General features: G+C 37.7%; 1 protein-coding gene and 1 long non-coding RNA gene across 3 annotated transcripts in view; one reads left to right on the top strand and one right to left on the bottom strand.

Annotated features, from left to right (window-relative positions):
• The window catches only part of LOC116869879, a 28438-nt gene extending 14875 nt beyond the window's left edge, over positions 1-13563 (bottom strand). The window contains exons 1-2 of the long non-coding RNA XR_004383128.1: positions 13380-13563; positions 7223-7412 (exon numbers count right to left, since the gene is read on the bottom strand). This is a non-coding gene — a long non-coding RNA (uncharacterized LOC116869879). The remainder of the gene's footprint in view (positions 1-7222; positions 7413-13379) is intronic.
• Positions 1-27232, top strand: part of GMDS (GDP-mannose 4,6-dehydratase) — a 623268-nt gene that overhangs the window by 364142 nt on the left and 231894 nt on the right. The gene's annotated exons all lie outside the window — the stretch shown is intronic.

Raw genomic sequence — 27232 nt, 5'->3', positions numbered from 1 at the left:
TGACAAGATGCATTGTTAGTCATTAAGGATATGCAAATCAAAACCACAGTGAGAAACCACTTCATACCCACTACAATGGCTGTAAACAGAATGACAGACACATAGCAAGTGTTCCTGAGGACGTAGAGAAATTGGAACCCTCATTCATCACTGGTCGGAATGTAAAATGGTTCAGCCACTTTGTAAAACAGTTTGGCAGTTCCTCAAAACATTAAACACAGTTTACTTTATAAATTGGACACATAAGAGATTAAAAATAGCTAATAATACACTAGGATAATTGTAACAATATACTGTAATAAAAGTCATGAGACTTATTATTATTATTATTATGATGCGGTCTCCATCTCTCTCTCAAAATATCTTATTGTACTGTACTTGCCCTTCTTCTTGTGATGACATGAGATGGTAAAGTGCCCACATGATGAGATGAAGCCAGGAGAATGACATGGACACTGAGATGTAGCACTAGGCTGCTGTTGACCTTCTGGCTAGACATCAGAAGGATGATCCTCTTCTGGGCCACAGTTGATCTTCTGGGACATCTTAATGGAAACTGGGGAAAGCCAAACTGTGGATAATGCAGAGTGCTGTGCCTCCATAAGACAGCATAGTATTCCACCATAAAAAGAAAGAGGCGCTTGTACAGGGCACAGCCAGGGTGAACTTTGAAAAGGTTATGCTGAGTAACAGAAGGCAGACCTAAAAGGCAACATGTTGTAGGATGCCATTTATATGGAATGTCTGGAATAGACAATGCTGTAGAGATGTAAAGTAGGTTAGTGGTTGCCTAAGACAGGGACCAAGGATGGAGAATGATTGCTAAAGGGTATGGGATTTCTTTGGGGATGATAAATATTCTGAACTTGGATTGTGGTTGTGGTTGTACAACTCTGTAAATATACTCCGGTCCATCAAATTATACAATTTTAAATGGGTGGATTGTGTAGTTGGTGAATTATTTATCAAAAAAGCTGTTTTTTTTTTTTTTTAATAAAAATGTTAATCTTAAGGAACCAGAAGTATATACAAGGGTGAAACCTGGGAGAGAGGTCTGGGCCAAAGGGAAACACATGCAGCTCTGTTTAGAGTAAATGAAGCTGGGAAAGTGAATCAAGTATCCAGGGAGAACGTGGAGTAAAAATAGTGCAGTTGTGGGGATGCAGAACCTGGGGACACAGCTATGTTTTTTAAGGACAGAAGTCAGAAAAATGGTCTGAGAGATAAGAACAGTGAACAGTACTGAATATTGAAGGCAAGGAGAGAGATGGGTTCACAGAAGAGGTAGTTTACCAGGTAAATTTGGAATGACCAAATATGCAATTGACTTTGATGTTGGGGAGATTGTAATTTTACAGCGAAGTTCTGTGGAGGTGAAAGCCAGATACAAAGTTTTAATGAATGAGGCTTAAAGAAGGTCATATAGACTAGGTTTTCAAGGCGTTTGGGTGGAAAAAGAAAGAAGAAACTACTGGGGTTAAAGGAAGGTTCTGCTGTTGATAATGATAATGGCATTGTTTAGAAAGGAAAATCTTAAGATTTAGAGGTAGAGGGGAAGGAGCCAGAGAGGGGAATGACTGATAATTAGTGCAGAGCAGAAGAAAACTCATTACAAGTAAAACTCTGGATCTAAGCTCTATAAAAACTTAGCACCCCACCCCTACCCCGCTAGCCCCTTCTTTCCATTTTGGAGGTAGGCAGAAGCTACAATGTTAGTCTTTTTTTTTTTTTTAACTGAATGAAAAATATACCTCAGCTGTTGATAGCCTGTTATTTTGTAAAAGGTTTCCAAAATCTGTGCTCTTTCTAACACTGGCAGGACTCTTCCCTGCTAGAGGCCAGTGGTTTGGTAAACTCGGGGTCCAGCACTGCCTCTTTAGAGCTTGGGCACAATGTTGTAAACATGTATAAGTATGTGGTCTCAGTTCAGAGACAGTAATAATAATGTCTGCTTGCAAGGATTTTGATAGAATTATTGGAAAGGTATTATTGAAAGGTATAGCTGGAAAATAACTGGTAAAGAGTAAAGAAAGCACTGGAATAGACAGTTATGGGCTCCGATCTAGGGCAATCTCACTATGCCTCTGTTTTTTCAGCTGTGAAGTGGGTAAGATAGAGCTCATATGGTTGTTACGATGAGTAAATTAGAAGATGTTTGTAAGCGTAGAGCCTGGGGCATCATTAAGTGCTCAATGATTTCAAGTGGTGGCAGCAGCTCCTGCTGCTGTTGCCACAAGTCAGAGTGAAAATCTAATAACCAGAAAAAAGAAAAAAAGTTTCTCCAATTATTAATGAGAGTTAATAAGAATGAGCTCTCCTGACTTAATCATTTATTCAAATTAAAGTCTGAAGCTGCTGTGATAATGTTTACCATTTGCTGAAAGAGTCAAATCTCCTCTTTTATTACAATAACCACACAGTACTACCTCTGACGGGCACACTCTAGTCTCCTTTCCCCCTCAGTCATTGGTGTTGATAAATGTAATAAAAATACTGTTTTTGTTCTTGATTTAAAAAAAAATTAATTGCAATGAAGTAGATAAGGCATCAATGTGAAATGATCATTGTTCACTGTGAAATTCCCGGGTCAGAGTAAGAAGCACTGACAAGTCCTCCTAACAGTACATTTTCTTATTTAAGATGCTGTTAATGAAGTAGCTATCAGATTTTTATGCCACTGCAAATGAAATGTCTTAATAATACAAAGCCTATTTGTGTTCAGGACAACAGGGTCTCTAACTCATGTTTACCTTTCCATCTCTGATATGCGATGAAGTTATTTGATTTATTGCAGAGTAAAATCTATGCCATTTCTGGTCATTATCCTTTTTCCATTGATATTTTAGTGCTTGTTACAGTAAAATTCCAACAGAATTACACAACCGAGAAGGAATGATTTGATAGGTCCTAAAAGTATATACCCTAATGGATTTCTGATGGAGATTGAACTTGATGGCACGATGTTAAGTTCTTGAAGTTGGAAATTAATGTTATATTTTTAGGGGACATTCTTGGCATTGCTTTTACCTTTGGGGAGGAGGGAAGGAGGAATATCATAGCTTTTCTTCTTTTCTCAGACAAATGACCAAGCAGGAAATTTTTTATAAATTACAAAACATTCACTTTGAATAGCATGCTGTGATTCCCAGCTAAGTCACTTTGGTTCACCCTGTCCTTTGCATTTCTGCAGACAGCAGTAATCAAACCAGTATAGAAGCCACGCACAGTCTGATTTGTCAGTGTAGCCCCAGGAGTTCAGAAGTCTCCTCTGTTTTGGGGTGTAGAACAAGAGGAAAGACCAAAGCTGGACACTCTGCCTGGGACTGGATGTCCGTGCAGTGGCCTGGCTGGCCCACCATTGAAGTGGTTTAAACAAAGTCTGTGGGCTTCATTCTCCAGACCAAAGGACGGGTGTGTCTCAGGGAATGGCAGGTGGGCGGTAACATAGGAGGAGGGAAAGGATGGAAAATATTGGAGAGGAAGCGGACAGCCAGGCCACAGACTGGCAAAATGGACTCTCTTTGCCCCTTGACACCTAGGGAGCCCAGAGGCTGAAACAATCATGATTTCACCTCGTCACTTTCTACTGTGATCTTTATAAACTAAAAACACAAGGTTGTTTTTAACACTATGAAAACACTGCTTTGTCCCTTTGCCTTTGTAGTCTTTAGCCAGTATCAGTTTAGATATATTCCACCATTTCTCCTACTCTTCCTTGGTATGAGAAAGTGACATAAAGTTCAGATTAAAGCACTTGACTTCTTTACTTGGATTTGCAGACACATTAATTTGATATATGATGAACATAAACAAGCAGAAAGAGAATGAGTGGGAGAATCCACTTATTCTAAGATAGCTTTCCTTTTTCAACTTCAAAATGAGAAATAATTATATTTATCTCTGTAGCATGGAGATAACGAGGCTGTAAATTAATTTCCATGCAGGTTTTTCTAATAAATTACAGAGTTTTGCTCTTTTCCAGAATCAGAAGTCCAATATGGCGTTTCTGGGTCAAGTGCTCTGGGCCTTCTGACCCTATTTCTTTATAACAAGGGCTTTATCCCCTTAAATCCATAAATTATCTGAAACATCCTTTTAACTTCTCCGAGGAGAGGTGCCAGATTGCTTAAATATTTCCTGTTTTATCAGAGTTCTATATTCATTTTTCACTTGTTTCAACATAGTTTCCTCCTATAGTTAAATCAGCATTTCAGAATTTTAACATTGAGTAGGGAGCTTACAGATAAATGATAGAACCTTGTAGCTTTTTAAATAGATAAATCTTGGGCCACTGCCAGTAGGTAAATAACTAACTTCTATTCAAACAGTTTAGAAGTGATCAGCTACAAGGTCGAGCAGCTCAGGGCACTGTAGGCTAATGCACTTTTTAATGAGTAAATCATTGCTAACTGGTGCTCTCACAATTTAACTCCTTTTTAAATTACTGCCCATGAGTTATGCCCCTAAAAAGTAAGTGAGGTACCCTAAGGGCCAGAAGGGGACTGAGAACATTTACAAATGAGCGTGACACTAATGTGAACCAATGGATTATTTGCATTCCACTGCTTCAGTTATCACTTAGTGGCTGCAGGCTCCGATGGCAAGCCTGTGGACTGCATTATGTTAGTCTCAAAAATAAATGCTAATATCTGTGATGTTTTCGCATTCCCCACCATATTTGGTAAATTGTACTAGCTTAGCCCCCTAAGGGCTGCCAAGAGTCTTGTTGGCAAAAATGCCACTTTGGTGAAGACATAACTGACTACCAGTCCTATTTGTAGGCTTTCCCTAGTTTACGTTGCATCATTTCCTCCCTATGACTCTGGGATTTGTGGTTTTTATTAAATGTTGACGATTTGAGTTCTATATAAATCACCCTCCTATATCACGTTTTCCTTTGTTGGCAGTGTTCTTTTGATCTTTATAATTCTTATAAAGAAAGTTCTCAACTGTGTAAGTTTCATGAATGGTTGTCTGGATCTGATTTTCACATAGATATTTGATTGGGTATTTGGGACCAGTTGGTGAGAAAAGTAAAATGCAAGGGGTAGAAGGACCATGACTGAGTAGTTCAAGTTCTCACGTGCAGGTTGATCGTGGTCTTTTCCTTAAATTGAGGCTCTTGTTCTAATTGTAATTCCATTATATCAAGATCTTCACTAGTTAAAAATTGTATGGTAAATATTACATAGGTACTGTTTCATTTATAAATTCTAAATGAACTGGAAATACAACTAGATAATAGTTTTTTAATAATTAAAAAACAGTTCTGACTAAATAAACATGTAATGATGTACTTTCTAGGGATTAAATAATATCTATTAAGAGCATTAACATGTACATTGGCATTTTTCATCTCCACCCTCTCACATTCCTGTGAATGTAACTTTCTTTTTTCACATGACATTCTCTGTGGCCAGTAGAAATGATAGAGCATAGCCCCACATGGCAAATTTTATTTGGTTAATAAGGCAACAAAACATGAGATCAAAATTGCTTTTTGGTATATTTTATATTTAAGTTTAATTAATTTTAAATTAATGTTAAATTTTAAATTTTATTAATGTTAAAATTTAAATTGTAATATTTTAATGATGGAAATTTTTTAATCATTTGGCTTAATATACAAAATAATTTGTACATAGATAGGAAGAAAAGTCTCTAGGTACCAGGCGTGCTGACTTTTAGTTGCATCTCTGTTCCTTAATCTGTATGTGTCTATGCAAGTTAAAGACTCACCTAAATTTTTTCAGTAAGACAGGGTTTTAGAGTGGATAGATAATATATGAGAGTCTTTCTAGCTTTCAAAATGTGTTTTGTAATATATTTAGAAAGATCTTTCTATTCTTTAAATTAATCTTTAAGGTATTTATTTCATTTTTCTTTTTATTACTTTTAAAATCCATTGATCAATATATAAAAACAGACCAATGAAAATTTGTGATTAATTCCATAAAACTATATATTTTTTAAAAGGCCAATTATTTTTAATGTCATAAGTTGCATATGTGCAGAAAGAGTGACCTTTTCTCTTGGTAATGGCTTTTACTGCTACTGCTAGCATAACTATTTTATGAGCTACTATGAACCAGGCTAAGTGACATTATACTATTTCATGTAATCCTCACAACTATATGCGTGATACATGTTATTAAGTCTGTTTTTTACAGATGAAAAAACTGGAGCTAAGCCCAAAGGTATAATAAACACAAGGGAATTCTGAACTGGATAACCCATGTTTTTTTTCTATTACATCATATTGCCTTATCCTTATAAATCCATTCTTGGATATCATCAGGTAATGAACTCAAGAGCCACAGAATTATAAGATCCTATCTGTAGCTATATTTATAAGCCATGCTTATCAAGTAATCAACAACCAAAACTGTGTTAGGATTCTCTTGATCACTGATGCTGACTGTGGGTCACTTGCCAGGTGTTGCTAATGGCATTGAGTTCAAGACTGAATTTTAAGAGTTTTTATTTCCTTCCTAAGTCCATATGTGGAGTCTTTCTTTTCATTTCACTATTTCTCTCTTAGTGATCCTAAGTTACAATCATTCTAATTGCACAATATGAAACGTTTTAGTCAGCGAATCATCTCATCATAAAAGCACCAAAAGAGTACTTCTGATTACATTTTGGTTTATTTCACTCCAGCCTTTTATTAATATTTGACATTTGCACACATACATGTACATCTTCATACATGCTCGACTAAATGGGGGATGATTTTATTTATTTAATAACAATTATTTGTATTTCTAAGTAATTTTATATCTCCATAAATCAGCAACAACGGTTTAATAGCTCTTTGGTCAACCTCACTGACAGTACTGTGCATGAATTTTCTCTTTCTCCAGTTTTGAGATACCAAGAACTGTAAAGAATTCTCAGACCCCTGCTGCCTGGTAAATATGCTTTATTTAGACAGCATAAACTGTATGTTCCAGTTTGAAAATGCCACCCCCTGTTTTTAAACCAGTGCCTTCCTTGTTTGATTTAGAAAAGAAGTTCTAAAAATAAAACTCTCAGCATAAATAAATCTACTTATATATGTGTTCAAAAATAATCATTTTGATTATCTTTTGTGGATGAAGGTTCCTTGACATGGGACCTATCTGGGAAAAGACTATTAAACTTTTCTGTAGCTGCAAGACTTGGAATCACACTGCTCTTTCTCTGTGATTCTGGAAAGTTATGTAGGCTTCCTTCTACTTACAATCCTTGCCAGATCTCCGTCTGACTGTTGGTCGACGTGCCAGATCTTGAGTGATGTCTTTTGCTTCATCCTGCTGTGCGTCTTGCAGGAAAGCAGATGCTCTCAACCATTTGAGTAATCTGAATCCTGTTATTTCCAGTAAACTCAGTAGGATTTCTGGGATGAAGGTTGGAGCAGTCCTGCTGAAACACTGAGAAGAAAGATGAGAGGTTTACTGAAAAACAGAACAGGCATTTTTTGATAGATAAATTTTTCTTATTTACGTGGCTCTTATTTTGACCGCATTTTTGCATTTGTAAGTAAAACACAATGTTTCTTCAGATTCACTTCTCTTGACTGGTCACACTGTTGCCCTTACACGGCTATGCGGCAGAGATTTACGATGATGCACTTCAGGGATGTATTTGAAATTTTAATTTTAAACCTGTATTCAGCCTGCTTTTTGCCTAGAAAGTAAGCCATCTTTTTTTTTTTTTTTTTAAGATTTCATTTATTTACTTGACAAAGATCACAAGTAGGCAGAGAGGCAGGCAGAGAGAGAGGAGGAAGCAGGCTTCCCGCTGAGCAGAGAGCCCGATGCGGGGCTCAATCCCAGGACCCCAAGACCATGACCCGAGCTGAAGGCAGAGGCTTTAACCCACTGAGACACCCAGGTGCCCCAAAAGTAAGCCATCTTAATTTCGAATCTCAGTTGTTTAGTTTTTTAAAATCACTTAATGATTTTTTAAAAAATTCTGGTCTTTCAAGTTTAATTTCCAAACAGGGGCTTGGCCGCAAATCGGTTAAAATGTAGTATAGAATAGTATAGTCTCTCTCTCTCTTTCTCTCTCTCTCTCTCTCTCTGTCTTTCTCTCTTTGCGGGGGGGAGTTTAATCTCCTTACTCATTTCTTCCATGTTCTGGATATACATCCCAGGTTTATTGTCTGTATCACTGGTTCTAGTTCCATAGGAGAAGGCTGCTTCTCCAATATGTTCAGTCTACTTGATTGCTCAGTGCCCATCTTTTCCTCTTGCATGTTTCTTTTTTAATAGATGAATGCCTTCTTTACTGAGAGGAACATCCATTTCCGAAATTTCATTGTTTTGCATCTAGGAAATATACTTCAGGAATTGTTTTACCTTTGGTTCAGTCTAAAATTGGCAAGATAATAGGATGTTCTTTTTTTGTTCCTCTGATTTCTACTGTCATATCTCATGAACAGTTTATATCTTTCCTTACTAGTTTAGTTTTTCTACCAAATACTATCACTGTCTAGTGGGGATATATACTTACTTTTTTAATTTCAGTGTCCTCCAGAATATGGACAAAGACCTTGTCATGGGTAGACAGTGACCAAGATTTCCAGCTGGATGTGGGGCATTGTTTATGCTGCTGCAATTATCTTTGTTTCTAATGATTGAGTATATTAATGGAATTTGGTTATCATTGGGAAAATACTGCACCAAACATATTGCCTTGGATCTTTGCTTTGAAAGATACCATGTGAGTGCCTACTTTCTGGTTACCCTAGCAGAACTAACCAACCATAGCAGCTGTTTGGACATTAACCAAAATAGCTAGACTCCACAGCAGTGTGCTTATAATACTAGCTTAAAAAAAGGGGGGGGGGTTACTAAGCAGTATTGGGTAAAACAAGAATAGTAAGCCCCAACTTAGCCCAGTTAAATTTTAAATTTTTTCTTATAACAGTAAAATATTTCTGTAAATTTTCCTTCCCTTCCTTTTCATTCTCAGGTTCTGCCTTGCTACCCCTGTAATACAACTCTACTAAAGAAAATATATCATCACTTATTGTTATTCACTTTCTCACATAGCAACTCAAGTATTTGCTGAATAATATAACTAATTCTTTATCTCCCTCTTCAGTTTATCCAAGAGCTCTCTATATCACCAATGTGGAATTAGGTCATATGTTCGTGAGGCAAAATGAATAGAGCTTCCCGAGGCCCTTTCATTCCAGAACCAGGGTCAAGAGTGCTGTCACCTAGAAAGGTTATCCTGCCAGTGCATATAGATCTTGCCCCCTCTTGGAACACTCTTCTATGTCTCATGCATAACATCTAGATCAGAACTACATGAACGAAGTTTTTAAGAAATGTCTTAGAAACACAGTACATTTCCAAAGTGACCACCTAAACCCATCTGTCCTGTGCTTGCCCTGGCAAGTTACTATAAAGTGAGTTTTCTGCTACTTAAATACAAAGAAGTAAAAATGAGAGAAAATCTCTCTAATATGGAACTTCTCCATATTATCTCAATATAAAAAACTTGGGTAACATGATGAGAAAGAAGAAATTTCTGTCTTTGAGAAATATTTATTTTTTTGTTTAACATAAAAATGCCTATATTGATTCATAATTCTGAGTTCACTTGAATTTTCTCACCCAGCCAGCTTGTTTCCTTATTAGCAAGTCAAAATCCAAACTCTTCAGGAATGCATTTGAAAGATTTCAGAGAACTCTGAGAACCTCTACTTTCCTTAGTCACCTTTTTAGTGGTTTGACCCTCTTACAGTCAAATCATCCTTCCCACTTAGAGCTAAATAATTTTCTATATTTTGTACCCAATACCTTTGTAAATAGAAAATAGTGAATTTTTATCTTTTCCATATCCATAACTAGATTTTCGAGATAATCTTTGAGGCACCTGGGTGGCACAGTTGGTTGAGCGTCTGACTCTTTGTTTTGGCTCAGGTTGTGATCCTCAGGGTCCTGGGATCGAGTCACACATCGGGCTTGGAATTCTCTGCCTCTCCCTCAGCCCTTCCTGCTCATGCTCTCTCTCTCTCTCTCTCAGATGAATAAACAAATCTTTAAAAAAAAAAAAAACACTTTGGGGCACCTGGTTGGTTCAGTGGGTTAAAGCCTCTGCCTTCGGCTCGGGTCTTCGTCCCAGGGTCCTGGGATGGAGCCCCGCATCGGGCTCTCTGCTCAGTGGGGAGCCTGCTCCCCCCTTCTCTGCCTGCCTCTCTGCCTACTTGTGATCTCTGTCCATCAAATAAATAAATAAATAAATAATCTTTAAAAAAAAAAACACTTTGAATTTGTTTTTCCTTTTTCTTTATTCACAACTTTGTGTAATAATTTATTTAGCAAATATTTACTGAATACCACCCATTTATTGAGAATTAATTGTTTTGCTTGGTATGGATAACAAAATTAATACAGCGCAGCCTCTGACCTTGCGTGGTCACCGTACATACTTAGGGAGATCAGTTACAATAAGTGGTGGTGAGTGTGATGACAGCCCTGGCCCCAGGGATATTTAGAAAAAATTAGGAACGTTTCATACTCTACTTTCTATCATTTGCACTCCTGTGTGCCTATCTACTGGGAAAATATTCACTCTCTTAGAGTCTTATAAATTTTATTCTTAAATGCTATTTTCCACATATCTAATTATTTAACCTGGTTCTCCACTGGATTCTGTGGAAAGTGCCCTGGGTTTGTTTAGACCTCAATTCCCAATTCTAGGGATTAAATAATATCTGTTAAAAGCATTAACATGTACATTGGCACTTTTCATCTCAGCCTTCTCACATTCCTGTGAATGTAACTTTCTTTTTTCACACAACATTCTGTGTGGCCAGTAGAAATGTTAGAGCACAGCCCCACAGGACTAGATGTCACACTTCCACATCTACACAAAATGGAATACCTCTGTAGAGCCAAGAATTCCCCTGTGGTTTCTGGTTATGTTCTTGAGGGTTAACACATCACAACCTCCCTTAGAACACCCAGTTGTAAAACTGGAAGGATATCCCCAAGCAATAAACTAATGTAGATTGTTTTACTAAGGACTAACTGAGGACTTTTTAAAAAGATGATATTTCTGCACACATTATGTAGCACAGATACTGGGAACAGGATGTGAGCCAGTCACATGATCCAGCGAGCTGAGAGTGCAGGTAGGTGGCTGACCTCTAACTGGTGAAAGTTTGCTTCATAGAGCAAAAGAGTTCGGGTATAGATCTTATATCTTGTATAATTTTACTCCCTAGGGGAAGCTTTACTCACAAAATGTGAAATTGCTCTAAAAGCCACATCCTAGGATCTACACGGTAAAGATCTGTTAGGCCAGGTGGCCCATGAAGCAGTGCACCTGCCAGCCATTTTAGTCTTTAAATGTCTCTCTCGGTATATCACAAATGACCAATGTTGGATGTGTCTAAAATTCATTTTCCCCTCCAAAATGTGCTTTTCTATAGATATCCAAAGTCAAAAGAGGATAATGGACAACTTGACTAAAAGAAGGTGTGCCTTCAATCCTTACCCTTTTTTAGTCCCTTTAGTTTTTCCCATCCGTTCTGCTGAACATCTGGGAATATGCTGCAAACTGAGACCACTCTTCTGTGGGTCTAACTGTGAGACTTTATGAAAGTAATGTGAGCACAGTTCCTCCTACCACAGGGGTGGACAGCATCCAGTTCTAGCAGTAGGATTTCTCTGAGGTGACCCTGACGGGAAGAGAGAAGACCCACCGGGCTGGTCATCAGCATGTCAGAAACCAGAGCTTGAGGGTAGCTACTCTTTGCTGTTATTCTGAGGACCACGGTTCCACTGCAAAGGAGTAGCAGAAAGTTGTATTATGCTGGCATTCTAGCTATGGTGTTCCTCAAGGTTCTTGTTCCTGCCAGGTCTCTTTGTCCTGGCTTGTTCCCCGTGGGAAGGGGCAATACAGACAATTATAGAGCCTCGGTATATCTGAGAATTAATGATCTTATTTTTCACCAGAAAAAAATAAGGAAGGGAAGAATTTTGACCTCATGATATATTCTGAGTAAAAGTTTGTTGAACAAACAGGAATAACAGTACAAAATACCTAATGTTTCTATTGGATGTCAGAGTTTTTGGAGAGTTCTCCTGTGAGTAGCTTCCTTTAATCAGTCCTGAAGATAGCGCCATTAGTACTATTATTCCCACGTTAAGTGAGAGAGAGAAAGATCACAGAAGATCAGGAATTGTCCAAAAGCCAGGCGTGAACATAGGTCTTCTACTCCCAGCGGCCTCTGCTTTCTACCAGCCTGACACGGCAGCCTCCCTATACCCTGGGCATGGCTTTGTTTCTTTAACAAATTATCACACTCATTTCCAGAGTCTATTTATTACATCCTGAGGATTACATCCTTAGGTTAAGGATTATATAAATCAATAAATGATCTCTTATGTTTCATTTCAAAAAACCTCTTTTTTTTTCCTCATCACTGTCAGCTCCAGAGCGTAACAGAAAACACAGTCAGACCATATCTTCAGCCTTACTAACACCACATTATCTTTATTTTTTTAAGTGAAGATACAATAAAAGATTACGTAGGGTTATTTTGAGCACATATTTTAAAAGATTAACAATGTGTTATTCTTATTTGGAGCAAATTTTACTTTGTCAAGTTTACTTTGGCATAATATTTGGCAAATAGAAATTGTGAAAATATTTGGTGATACTACAAGGAACAACGCATTGAGTATCTTGAGATATAATACACTTAAAGAATAATCTTGAAGAATCTATACCCTGAAAATGTCATAAGATTTCTAATCTACTTATATAATTCTGGTTTTTAGTTGTTTTGAGTCAGTAACACAGGGGTCTTAGGTTTTATTTTGTGTGCATGCACACACATGTGTGTGTTAACAGACCAAAATCTTTTTATAATGTATTTTGTGGTATCTATATACCTTTAAAAATCATTTTAATTCTGACATGCAGAGATTGGGTTGGTACGTATCCTTCTAGACTTTACATATGCATTTGCAAATAGAAGAAACAACATATTTTGTTAAAAGATATGCCAATATTTTCTGTAACTAAAATCTGAATCACAGACATCAAAATTGGTATTCTTTGAAATTATTTCAAGTTCGTTGGTTTGAAACAGCTCTTTCAATAAAATTTTTTTGTATATTCTTACACTATTTTATAGTTTTATATTCTTTTTATTTAGATTGTATGTGCCCAAGGACAAGTAACCTCAAATATGAAGCATAGTTTCCAAAGAGAAGAAACAAAAAATATTCTAAGCCAGCTGAATAATTAAACATTGAGGAATGTGACAAATGGTCAAATGACTATAAGTTTTAACTTACTAAATTAAGGATATATACATACTTTAAATAACATTAAGATATTTAGAAATCATGGGGGTTCTTTCTACTCACATTTTATAAAACAGTTTTATTCAGTATCTTTAGACACACTTTTGATACCTCCCTGATTCATCTGTTTCTCAGAGCACATCATGTTCATCCTGGGCTTTTGAATCCGTTGCTGGTGCTGCCATTGGAAGGTCTGTCCCACGCCACAAGTCTTCAGTGCATAACACGAGGACATCTGCTATTTCATTCATCCCATGGACATATATATATATAGTCATGCCTCCCATCCCTAATATATTGCTTTTCAAAGTGCTTTCTAAAGTATTGTTGACATCAAACTCTTGTAATTATGAGGTCATACTTGCAATAATTACAGCAATTTTTTTTAACCTCTTTTTAAAAACAGATTGTTCCATGCCCTCTTGAAGCCTGGCAACTACAATTGATTGATGTTTAATTAACATTTCTTCCTTCTCGCTCAGCCACCCCAACATAGCACTTCAAAATAATATAATTGAGAGGCTGCCCCATAATATGTTAGCAGGATTTTGTTAGGACTCAAATATGAGGTGATTCCCCTTCCCCCTTTTTTAAAGATTTATTTATTTATTTTAGAGAGAGTGCAAGCAAGTGCAGGAAGGGGCAGAAGGAGAGAGAAACTTCAGCAGACCCCTCCCTGAGCTGAGAGTGGACTGGGGCAGGGGGACCCTTGATCTCAAGACCTTGAGATCATGACCTGAGCAGAAGAATCAGTTGCTTGGATAACTACTCCTCCCAAGGACCCCAGAAGATTTTATTTATTTGTTTGTTTGTTTGTTTGTTTGTTTAAACTTATTTAGAGCATGAGCAGGGGGAGGGACAGAGGGAAAGGTAGAAGAACCTCAAGCAGATTCGATTCTCACAATGCGGGGCTTAATCCCATGACTTTGGATCATGACCTGAGCCAAAATCAAGAATTGGATGCTTAAAAAACCCAGGCATCCCCGAGGTGACTCCCATTTTGCTAAGGGGTATTAGCAGGAAGATTTGAAAATTTTAATTGCAACTATGAAAGCAATGTCCACCTCTTCACTCTTTTTTCCGTATCACCTCTTAAACTTCACATTTCTTTTGTTGAGCTTTTTCTATGCAACCAAAATAGCAAATTTGAAATCCCAGCAGGCCGAAGTGAGCAGCTAGAGTCAAGAACAGAGTGAGTCCTAGTACTTCAGGCCGGGTGGCTGTCCTGTCCCCTGTGGGGTGGCATACTTCTCTGCCCTGTGAAAGAACATGGTTCCCCTTCCTCCTGTTGGCGCGTTCATCTCCTGCAAGCTATAATTACAGCATGGCTCTGATGCAGCTGTGGCTGGTGGGGAACACGAAAGCACAATCAATGGATTGTTTCACAGGAGTAAAGTGAGTGTATGGTGTCAAAGGATTTAATGAGTTCTCATGGCTGCCCGTACTTCGAAAGAAGTTGACACTTGCCTTTTCTTCGTACACTCTGGCCCCTCCACAGGTATGAGAGGGTGTTGTGTTTTCCTGCTGTCACCAGCTGCTCGTATCCATTCAGCTTGTCTTTCACCAGGCTGGCCTTACTGAGGTCCTTGAAACCACAGATAAAGAAGTAGGACCGTTATCACTTAAAAAGAACATGCTGCTTTGGTGTTGAGGTCTCTCAGCTTCTTACATACTCAACATTTTCAGCCATTTCAGTCCTGTTCCCATCGCACTTGTTTCTTCAGTGCTGCCCGAATATTGAGAGTGTCAGCTGGTATTTCATTTCTAAGTGTCTAAACTGGTTGTGGGCCCTGTTTCCAGGGAACAAGTGGCCCCAATGCAGGCGTCCCTCTGGGAAGTTGTTGCTCAAAATTCCATTCCTTTATTGAACGGCTGAGTTGTGGCATTGCACTCTTCTTCCGGAAGGGGTGCCGGGGGCATAGTGATGGAATTAAGGATGCAGATGTGGATCTAGCCCAAGTGAACACTTTCTTAAGGAGAAGTGCTGTGAGAAGGTCAGGGTGCAGAACACCCTCTGACCCACACAGTTCATGATGCCATAAAAAATAACCATCCTGACGACCACCCTTTCCATCTTCAGAGCGCCATACTTGCCTTCACTTAGCTCCTTCTCCCCACACCTCTGTAAGGTAGGGTTTTATTGCCTTCCATTTTCATAAAGAGACACCGGGTTGTAATAAGTGACTTCCCTAAAGTCACCAGAGCTGGCCGTCACTGTCTGTCCCTGTTTCTCTGTCCTTCCTCCCCTGTGAAATAACTCAACCCAAACCCATAAAAATGTGGAAATTTTAGCCGTTCCCAGAAACCTGGGTGATGCAATAATTCAGTGCCACTTGCTGCTCCTGAAAACACTGTTTCCTGATTCTACGGTGCCGTGTCTGCTTACAACAGCAAAGCACAGACTGAAAACACGTAAACAGCTGTTGGGGGCTAGGGGTGGGCCAGCGGGGAGGCCGAGTGTAACAGAATAGGCTGCCAGATTCTTGGCTGCCATATGTGCTGTGTAATACTTGTCATCTCAAGTGAGTCATTAAAAGGTTTCCCCTTAATGGGGCTTTGAAGTGCTGGGACAGCTTGAGCGCATCTATAAATTGCCACAAACAGCCCTCTGACTGAGTTAGCTAATTGCTTGCTCTTTGACTTATTAGGATCAACTGAGTTAAATAATTTGTCACATGTGTGGCTCGTAATAAATAATGTGACTAGCCAGTTTGTGAGCTGTTTTGGTGATATATTGTACCCCTTTTGGATGTTGTCACGTATAGCTAGCAAATGCAGGCTGTTTTATTCAGAGGACTATCATATCCCTGTTTAAAGAGTACGTTCTGACAGAGCAATTGGGGAAAAAAATTTTTTTAAAGAGTCTGGTTACAAACCAGTATGTTCATTTCATCTTCAAGCTTAACATAAAGCATTCATCATCACTTTTCTTGGTTATTAGGCACATATATCACACATCATGCAAGTCATAGGTGAAAGAATGTAAATAAAAGTATTGAATTATTATCACTAACACAGGTTGAATTTTTACAGTTAAAATATAATCTGTTGCCTTTGTGAAAAATAAGATATTCCTGCTAACAGCCCGGTGGATGTCCTCAGTAGCTCACCACTGCATGCTGTGGACAGACACTGGGCTGGGTGCTGTGGGCCACCCCAAGGGCATTGTTGTCCACTGTGAGAAGACACAGGGTAGTAAGTGGGTAAGAGAGAACGATGGGCAAGGGAAAGATTATTTTGTAAAAGGAGATGTGGGAAGATAACTATCCAATCATAGGGGTGGGAGTATGCTCTACTACCTAGAAGTTAGAATTAAGTACTTCATTTGCCCAGGAAAGAGTCTGGGACCTAACGGTGCTCAGTGCACCACACAGAAAGACTAAGTTGCCAGCACATCTGGACTGCCTGGCCGTGATAACAATATCATATATTTGTTCTGGGGGAAAAAAAAGGAAAAAAGGGCAAGCAGCTTGCCATGTTGTTAATCTTAGTCTGGACTATGTTCTTGTCGAAAGTATTATGTGACTAATAAGAAAAGAATTGAGCTGTTTTGTAACTATTTTTTAAAAATCCTTACAAGAATACATCATAATTGGCTTTCCTTATTATTAGCAACAGCAGCTTACAACAGCAATTTTGTTCTATTTAGCATAGAACAAATCTGTCTGAAATGAGGCAAGTTATGCTTTTCTTTTATAAAATTGGTAGATTGGTCCTTTCACAATTTCATAAAGAAATAATTCTATAGCAAATAAGGATAGGAAAAGTCCAGTTTACTAAGGGTTTCTTTTAGCATTTCATTTCATGGAATGTCATTTATAATTTATTTGCCTGTGCTCCCCAAAGCCCTCAATCGAAATAATAATAGCCTTGACTTACACTTTTATGGCAATTTTAAAAATTAAAATATTGCATACTCTATATGTGTTACTTCAAAATGAATGTTCTTCTGCTCTTTTCTCTAATGACCTATTCTTTTTCCCTCTTTGAATATATTTACTTAGGGTTTTAATATATCTCTATGCTTGCACATTATCACTGAGACAACAGGCAATAAAGATGCCAGAAAGTCTCAAACAGTGAGGCCAAGAAGTCACAAACAGGCCCCAGCTGGAGGTTTCCAGTTTGTTCTCCCCTTTCCCTCCACCCCTTTCCTGGCCAGCTCTTTCTTAATCCATGGTACTTGGTAACTCTCCTTCTGGATATTCACAGCGTAACTAGATAACAGTTTAAGTATTGGGGTGGGTAGTGGATAGGGTTATGAATGGCTGTGTTCAGTTCGGAGAGAATTGGGTATTTACTCTCTCATAAGGGGATGCCACCCAAACCTGGATTTGTTTCATATGCAAAATAGTAAAGGTCTGGGGCTGACCCTGATGTTTATCTTTACAGCACATGGCATAGGTGATATTATCAATTCCCTGGGCCCCATTCTTTTTTTTTTTTTTTTTTTTTTTTTTTGCTTACATGAATTTATGGGTAAAATTTATCATACGTGCCTTCTATGAAACATGAAATATAAGAAAATAAAACTATTGATATAGGGGCGCCTGGGTGGCTCAGTGGGTTAAGCCTCTGCCTTTGGCTCGAGTCATGATCCCAGGCTCCTGGGATCGAGCCCCGCATCAGGCTCTCAGCTCAGCAGGGAGCCTGCTTCCTCCTCTCTCTCTGCCTACTTGTGATCTCTGCCTGTCAAATAAATAAATAAAATCTTAAAAAAAAAAAAACTATTGATATAGCTTAGTTTAATCATGTATATTTTGCATTTGTTTTGAATACTATTTGTAAATGACTTCTTAAATTTTGTAGGTATGTCTTGGGTATAACAAAAATAATGATTCTGTTAAAAGGAATATGTGCAAAGAAAGGGGTATTTAAAAATATTTATCTCAAGGTAACGCACTGGACTGTATTTCCTCCTCTTAAAAGACAAAATGTGCTGAGGTTGTACACATACAGCCAATCTGAGGCTTCCTCTATGACAAGCAAAGAGCCACAATGATGATTTGGCTTGGATTGCTTTGCAACTATGCTGTGTACACATGCTGGGGCAGGGGGGAGATTGAGATTGTGGGTTGATTGACACCGGTACATATTCTGCTTCTAAGAATCGAGTGCACAGTCACTGCTAAAAGTACAAGCTGGATGCTCCTCCTTAGCTCTTCTCGGTCATGTAGAATGGCAGGTATGTCCTGGCTTTATATGCAGGTCTGTCATACCAGTTATGGGGTTGTCATCCAGTAATGAGAAGCAAGGAGGGGCTGAAAGAAACTAGCATTGATTTTACTGCTTATTTCTGAAGAAAAACCAGTATAAAGTGGCCATTGAATTAAGTCAAGTGCCAAAAACAGCATGTTGGCAAAGCACAGTGGTGTCCAACTACTTGTCATGGCCTTGTTCTCCCCTCTACCCAGAAAAGCAAGCACCAGGTGTGACATGCTCCTCCCCACCTACAAGAGAGAGTAGGCGCCACTTCCTCTGGGGGCAGCTCATGGTAGAAAAGCATAGAGACTGCCATAACCAGCAGCACCTAGTTTGTAGTAAAAGGATCTCCTTCAGGGCATACAAGTGCCAGTGGCTGCCTCCCCTATGCCAGGGTTTATGGAAACACCCCGAGAAATCAGTCTGCCTGGGCTTATGATGGTAGCACACCAAGAGAAAGCACAGGGAGGTAGTTGGGGAAGACCCCTCTCTCTGGTCATTAGCAGGTGTCCTCCAGAGTATGAAAGGATAAAGAGCCCACTAAATGTTCCATGAGAAGATTGTCTCTATCCCACAGTGTGGTTCTAAACATTGGGTCCTGTGATTTCTTTTTCTGCAGATTTTCAGTTTTTTATTTTTCAACATTAAAATTTATTTTCCGCCTATAAGCATTTCAGTCAACTTTTCCTGCCCTGCCAACAAACTAGGGGTAAGACGGTCCCAGGTTTTTCAGCATTCCTAGCCATGTCAGAAATGTTACTGCGTGAACATCTTAAAAGCGACGGCTCTCACACAGATCGACAGTTCAGAATACCCACATACCAGACATTCACCAGGGAGTAAGATCTTGACAGCCCTCCCCAGCTTCTGCCAAAAGCAAGTCTGAAATCATTGCTGTTAAAAGCATGACACCATGCCAACCTCTTCTTTACTTTATAAATCCTCTATCTGCCTCAAATTAGATCACCCTAGAGAAACGTACCTGAACCATATTTTCATTCTCTCCCGGCACCTGAATGGCCTGCCCTACATTATGATGTATGGATGCCTTTGCCTTTTATTTAATGGTGCTAGTTAGAAATAGGAAGGTCAAAAACTAGAGGAAAAATTTAGCATCTCCAAAGACACCTTTGAAAACATTCCCAGTTGTGTTACTCAGTATCCATATATAAGAATTCATGCACCTCTCGCCAGAGAAAAGTATTCCTGAAGAAGTAGTTTCCTTTTATTCAAACGGTATGAACTACGCAACCCAGTGGGGCTCCCTTCTTGCTTCAGTTGCGTATCCACTTAGGGACTAAAGGAAGCTTGATGTCCTGTGTTTTCCTCCTCCTGTCACAGTGTGGTTTCAGATCCTTATTTTAATATCTTCTTTTCAGGTTATTTCAATTTAGGCATTATAAGATGTCTGAAATATTTTGGGGAGGAAAATAGATAAAATCAGTGAGTTGTTGATTTTAAATGAACACTTTAAACTTAAAATTTAAATTAAGATTCTACTCATTTCTTTTTTGTCTGTTTATTGAAATATAATTGACATACAGTACTGTGCAAGTTGAAGATGTACAGCATGATGACTTAAGTCATATATATTGTACATTACAAAATGATTACCACAAGAAATTAAATTAACATTATTTTATTTCATATAGCTATTAAAAGAAAACGTGTGTGTGTGTGTGTGTGTGTTGAGAACTTTTAGGATTAGTGATAGCCTGTTTCTCCCACCTCCATTCTGCCTTCTGTTATCAGTATTCCTGAAGGTGTGTTTTTCTTCATATTTTCATAAGCCAATTTTAACCTTTATTCTGATTTGTCTTCTCAGAATTCTCTTTGATTTGATGACTTATTTTTATTAAACATCTTAAAGCCATACTTTTCTGTAATTCAAAATTACTCAAGCAGTAGAGGGAAATTTTCTCTTATCTCTTTATTCTCCAAGATATGTGTCCACACGTTTCTAGGGATCTTTATGGTAGGGACCTTCTTGTGCAGTGATTAGAGAAGCCTTTCAGGTTTGCATTCTTCAGCGGGGTTGGCGTCAGTAAGTTGGCTGGTGGTAGAATGCACGGTGTTCTGGTGGTCTGAGTGCACAGTATTGTAAAGTCCAAATGAATGGATTCTAGATTGGTCAAAATAATTTCTATCTATATTTGCCCGTGAACTCTACCAAATCTGTCAGAAATAACCCTATTATTACCTTTAAAACTTACCTAATTGCATGTATTACCCTATAATAGTATCAATAAAAATGTATCTTTGTTAATACTTCAGAGGGGAGAAAACCTTTTTCTTTTATGGGAAACATGTTAAGATTATTTTATGAGACTTATTTAACCACTTTTTGAAGTAATCCTTATTTTGACTCTATTGGTGTGCACTTTAAGAAAATGCAATGTGTGAATATTTTGATTTTAAAAATTGTCACTAATTACAACTCTTTTGAGTTCAAGGTGATTTTCCATGCATTAAAAATCATCAGAAAGAAGCACCTAGTCTCTATAAACTTATTGCAAATAAATTGGGAAATGTGGCTGAATACATCCATACAATTCGTCAAAAGCAAATTTTGTCATAAACTGAAAGACAACACTGAGTTTTTTTACTACTTTTTTCGATGTTAGTTAAAATGTTAACAAAAACTATCAATGTATTAAAAACTAAAAAATGTATTCGTGTTATCATTCCATAAGGTGGTGTGTTGGGTGCTTTTTTCTTCCTGAAAAGGACATTAGCAAACCATGCTAAGCATGCACCACGTACTACTGTCCAGAAGGACTTGGGGTTGCCCTTGGGGCGCCTGGGCCAAGTACACCATCACAGCTTCTGCTCTGTTCACACTTGGCTTCCCACTCTTTTTGGAGGATGATGATGCTGTAGTGTGGCCCAGAGCTCTTAACCAAAACCAGTTTATTGCTTTGCTCTTTCCAAATTAGGAATAAAACTTGTTATCATATACTTAGTAACTAAAGAAAAAAAAACTTAAATGTTTTCCTTGTCATGGTCTCAGTAGATTTTAATTGTTGAACTTTAGTAAGCAAGTTAGAGTTGACCCATTGAACTGACTGCCGATTGGAAATAAACTGAGGCCCACTCTTCAATAAATAGAAAACTGAACGATTAGCAGCAGAATTAGCTCATACTCACAACTAACTACCTGCTTTCTGTATGGCACTCAGTAGCTCCAACCACTTAACATTTTTAAGCCTTTTTTCCCCTCTGTAATGTAAACTCTGTGAAGCTCAGGCTTTTCTAAAGCGTGTACCCTTCTCTAAGTTAGCTTGATACAATAAAATCTTTGTTCTCTGCAACATTGCAGATTCATATATGTATATACACACATGCACTGTCTAATATTTATCTGGTCTGGAATAAGCATTAATCTTTAATTACTGTATAAACATTTTAAACAGGTGTGGAATAACTGCACTCTCAAAAATGCAGTGTTTATCTCCTCACTGCCTGATGGCATTGGCCCCACTGCCTGACGGCTTTCACCTCCCCGTGCTTGAGGTGGAAACGGAGAGGCAGTGGGTAAAGGGGCAAAGAAATGCCCCAAATCCCACATGAATCAGAAATTTCCAGTTATAAATTATGCACCACCATAACATCCTTTACCACAGTTTGTGAGCCAGGAATTGAGTTTGAGGTAGTTTATAGCAGAAAAATGTGTTTTTCTGTATGGGGGGGGGGGTTGGTGAGGAGGTTAAGGGTTGTGTATATATCCATGCATTTTTTTTCTTCCTGTGGATTGTACACTCTCAGCCGCCTTTTCTCGGGGCTGTGCACGGAGCCTGTGGTGTGAGGAGATATAAAGCAGCATTTTTCTAACTGCCTTGGAAACAATGAGGGCTCTGTTAACAAGAACCCAAACCTCTGCAGACGGCCTCGCTGGTTGGAATGACTGGTGAAGCCCAGGTTCAAAGCCATTGGCCTCCAAGTGCTTTAATTCAGCATTATTTTTACTTCTCTAACCAACTTTTTTTTTCTTTTTTTCTTTCTTCTTCTTTTTTTTTCCCCTGTCCCTGTTAGTTAAACCTTCTGAGGTCTCCTTGTTTGGTTGGGAACTGAGCAATGACTTTTTATAATTAGATTAAAGTTAATCAAATGAAGTCTTGGATACTTTTTAATGTCATTTAATCTCCTCCTCTTCCTCCATGGATTTTATCACCCTAGCTTAATTTGTTGTAAAATTTCACCTCATTTTTGCCTGGTTCCATGTTTTCCAATTTGAAAAAAAATAGAGGACAACAGGTATTTTCAGTCATCTTTGTTTCTTCTTGAAATAAACACAAACGCAGTTGTGTACTAGACTTTATACCAAATAGTTGTCATCTTCCTACTATTTTTTCTATTACTACAAATGTACAAAGTTGGAGAAGTAAGAAAGGAGATCTAAAATAAAAGGTCCTGTAATCAAGGACAAAATAGGAAAGAAAGATTTTGAAGTTGAGAATTGTTGAGAAACATTTCTTACAGAAAGAAATTTAAGTCAATGAAAGTGCAGACTGTTGAAGTTAGGATATTTTGGTCAGTTTCACATGATAATACTATGAAGAGAGAAGTACTGAAAGAGTGTGGATGTGGTGAGCACAGATGATGGCATTTCTGTGGTCCAGCAATAAAAATTTAAGCATTCTTTCTTGTTCAGTCAAAATTTATATTCTTTCTGTCTTACAAATGAAATTTGAAAACAAGGCACAGGAAATGGTGAGTTCAGAAATATGTCTTAGATACAATATTACTGTAAAATTCTAGATACCGTGTGAAGTTTGACTTGACTTAGAATCCTTCTGTGCTTTTGGTCTGGAGGGCGCAGGCTACAGAGAGCACCAGGAGTTTGCTGTTAGCTTCAGTCTGACAAGGGTACTTTCTGCGGCGGATGAGGGGGAGATCAGGTTTCCAGTTTGTTAGGCTGAAGGCCATGGGGTGGTGTGCTGATGGGTCTGGTTCTGATTTTTAAGTAGTGTTAAAAAGGTCAAGGTTCACATTTTTTTCATTTTATCCCGAGTTCATCACCAGCAAATCTAACTTTGCCACATTTAGTACACACTACTAAATGAATGAAGACCAGGAAGGGGGATCACAGATTTGTTTCCACCCCTGTTATGTGCTAACACACAACAGATAAAAAGAAAAATTCATCTCATTGTTCATTGACCCATTGCTTTATCATTTTGACTAAGTAGTCTAATAATTAAAATATTCAGTTAACACTTCTCATTAATAGTAAAAATAATTTACTTCTAACCTTTGAAAATAAGAATTGAATGCTATTTCATTAATTTATTATTTTTCCTTTGTCACAACTCTTTAAATTTAAGCTTCCATTTTTAAAAGTGTTGCGAGGAATTGTATTATGTAAAACTATATGGTATTGAAATTCCCTATCTTTTTTTCCTAATACAGATATTAGCAATAGCTTCTCAAATCCCTGCTTTGAAAGATTACTGAAAGTAGCATTCCTATGTAGTAATACCAATAAATAATAAGAGAAGTTTATATAAATAATTCCGATTTCTATGTGTCTTATCTTCAGATTGTTTTTGGATTGATAATAAAGTGAAAATCACATGTCTTATTTTCATAAAAAAGTGACTTAAAATTTTTATAACTAGAAGGTAATGATCTACTCGTCTTAGATAACTTAATTTTAACAATTGAAAATGACTCCTTTTTCTTCTGCTGGCTTATTGGCTAATTTGTTTGAAATTGGTTAATGTCGTTTTAAAGGATGCAACCAGAAAATAAGGTCTCAAACTCATTTTTAAATTCTGTGATAACCTCAAAGGTTAGTGATTTGTGATGTTGCTAAAATGTGCAGATATGAAGGAATGTAGATGTTTGTAATAATGTATTAATGTACTAATGTAATATTATAAAATGCTTGCATTTTATTAATAAATATATACTTTGCAATAATGGCAAAGATAAAGTGTATACACAGCAAGCTATTGCAGTTTAAACATATATATTAAGATACTATTATGTAAGCTAAAGCAAACATGTAAACATGTCTAAAAGTTTAGAGTGAATTTAATTTATAAGATTCAAAAGAAGATTTTAGGAGGTGTCAGAATCTTTAAATTACTACTAATTAAATAGCTATTCTCATGCTGTTTAAAAATTTTTTAAAAATGCTATCCAGATACTTTTTGTAAATTTACAGGTGTTGAGTAAAATTACGAGGAGGTTTTCCCTCCCTCCTCTATTTATATTGGAAAACATGTATGCACATACACTCACACAAAATGTTTTCCTAATGTGTCTAGAAGTACTAGGTAAGAAATTAAGATGTAGACACACTACATAATAGTTTAGAGTTGTACAGTCAAGTGCTTATGGGTCCTATTTCCAGCCCACTCTCCTTATACACAAAAATCTACTAAACCAAATAGGAAAAATAATCCTTCTAAGGCAAAATCCTAAAAAAAAATTTTCAGTTGACTTGCTAGAGTTCTAGCAAGTCAACTGAAAAATGATTAAGTTTTTCTTATGATAAGTTTTCCTGAAAAACCAAAAACCTAATGCTTGTATGTGGTTATAACACCTCATAAGAGCTCACTGATATATTCAACTCATTGTTGGGGTCTGTGCCACCTCCTTTACAATCACACGGGTAATAAAGGTCATTCAAGCAACAGATAACAGGAAGAAGCTTTGGAACTTAATGTCTAAAGTAAGATTCCCTAAAACACTTTCTTCCTGTTCTGCAGAGTCAATTCTAACCATCATTTCTTATATATTAAAAACTAGAATAATGTAATTAGTTTAGCATCTATGCAGTTACTACTCATAATAAATTGCCCATAGATTCAGTATGTAACTTCTCTAATTTTAGAGATGTTCCCACTTCCCAGTGTTTCATGTAAGTTGTTTATGCAGGTCTCATATTGGAAGGGAAACTGCTCCTTAGAAAGACTTATTCTTAGCAATGTCATAAACATTGTATGCATAAAAATTCTCTCTCTTCCCCAATAGATTTTATATTATGCCCATTATCATAACGTAAAGAAAGATACAGCTCAGTGGTACAAAATAATACATCCAGAATTTCTTACATAGGAAAATACATATGAATAAAACATTAGATGTTCTCAAGTTAATTTGACATTGTTGTCGATTGAGGATTTTGTTGGGTGCAGCTGGAAAAGATTCTTCAGCAGAAACTAATCAGCACAAGCTATAGCAACTTGTGGAAATGTATAAATCATGGACTCTTTTTATGAAAGATTTCAATATTTGTTAACCTTGTTCTAGATATGCAAATAACTTTTCTGAGATACATTTGTTAAGTCAGCAAATTCTTTTAATAGCTTGGTGTGTTGTACCCAGCATTTAGGACAGCACTTAGGGCAGCAGTGGTGAGGGTTGCTAACAAACAGCAAGTCAGTGATCTTGCTCCATTTGGAGCAGGACTCTGTCTTTTTCTATTGTCTTCTGCTCAAGGTGTGTTTATGTAAAGGGAGAACCACTAGTTTAGTTTGAAATATTAAACAAAATAACTTTTTTACTTCTATTTCAATACTGGTGGTTCACCCACAGCCTCTAAAATAAATAAATGAGTTTAACTCATCAAATAAAACCTTATTTTTATTGGTCTGGTTTATGAAGAAGGAGAAGTCCTAGTGTAGAAATATCTGTTCTTTCATCGTCATTATCTCCCTTCCCTTTCAAGTTATTTTCTGTAAGTCCCAATAAAATACTCAAAGGTTTAAAGTACAACTAAAACTTGCATTGTTGAGAAGTGGTTGAAGCAAGTGTTCTCTCTGCAACTCTTGTTATTTTAAGGTTTGTGTAATTTTGATGTTCTCTCTTCTTATTCAGCAATATCTGCTTTTCAGCTTGAAATTTTAACAAAAATAATTTTCAGCAGAAGGGAAACTATATTTTGTCTTTGTAGTCTAGACTAACCTTTTCAGAAGAAAAGTCAAATACCACCAAGGATGTTTACAAACCCTTAGACTTATTCGTGATCAGGGACTCAACAGCATCTGTCCAGATTCTTTCACACCATCTTTTCACAGAGGAAGGCTATGGCAGCCAGTCAGAGGGCTAATGTAGTGCCAGACCCTCACAGCCAATTAGCCAGCTTCCCTGAGACCGGTAGGTACCTCTTGATTTTTTTACTTTTTGCAGGGAGGGGAGGTTTCCAGGGATGACCTTTAGCCACTAACATTTCTGCTTCATGCCCTGAAATCAGAGGAATTGGATCAGCCTGTTTAGGGCTGACAACCCAGCCCTGTAGGCTGCTTTTTTCACAGGAACCAGGTTCTCCTGATTTCCCTCTAAAGTGCAAGACCCAAGATGCTTACCCGCTGGCTAAGTGACCAAATTAAATCTCCCCACGGTTCCCCAGGTGCATGAAGCTGGAGTGATCTTTCCTGGTTCTTATTCCCTGAGGAGTGTACATCTCTGAGATGGGACGATACCACTGTCTGGGATAACAATCTGAGACTTCTAGCATCTGTTTTTGAGACGATTCAACCTTTCAGGTCCTAGGGTTTTTTAATGATGCAAGGCTGACTTGCTGGCCACCAGAGAGACGTGGACACAGAATGACACTTGTGGTGACTATGCTCAAGGAATCAGCTTCATTTAGTTGGTAATTTTAAATACTGCTTGGAAACTACTGCAATATATGTTTTCGCCGAAAGTAGGAACTGAAAGCTACATTTTCACAGTTGAAAGACTGTTATTTAATAGAGAAAATA

Source organism: Lontra canadensis, unplaced genomic scaffold (assembly GCF_010015895.1).
Source record: "Lontra canadensis isolate GAN:19392208 unplaced genomic scaffold, GSC_riverotter_1.0 scaffold21, whole genome shotgun sequence".
NCBI classification, from domain to species: domain Eukaryota; kingdom Metazoa; phylum Chordata; class Mammalia; order Carnivora; family Mustelidae; genus Lontra; species Lontra canadensis.
The sequence above is the reverse complement of the archived record's forward strand: the minus strand, read 5'-3'. Positions and strand labels throughout refer to the sequence as shown.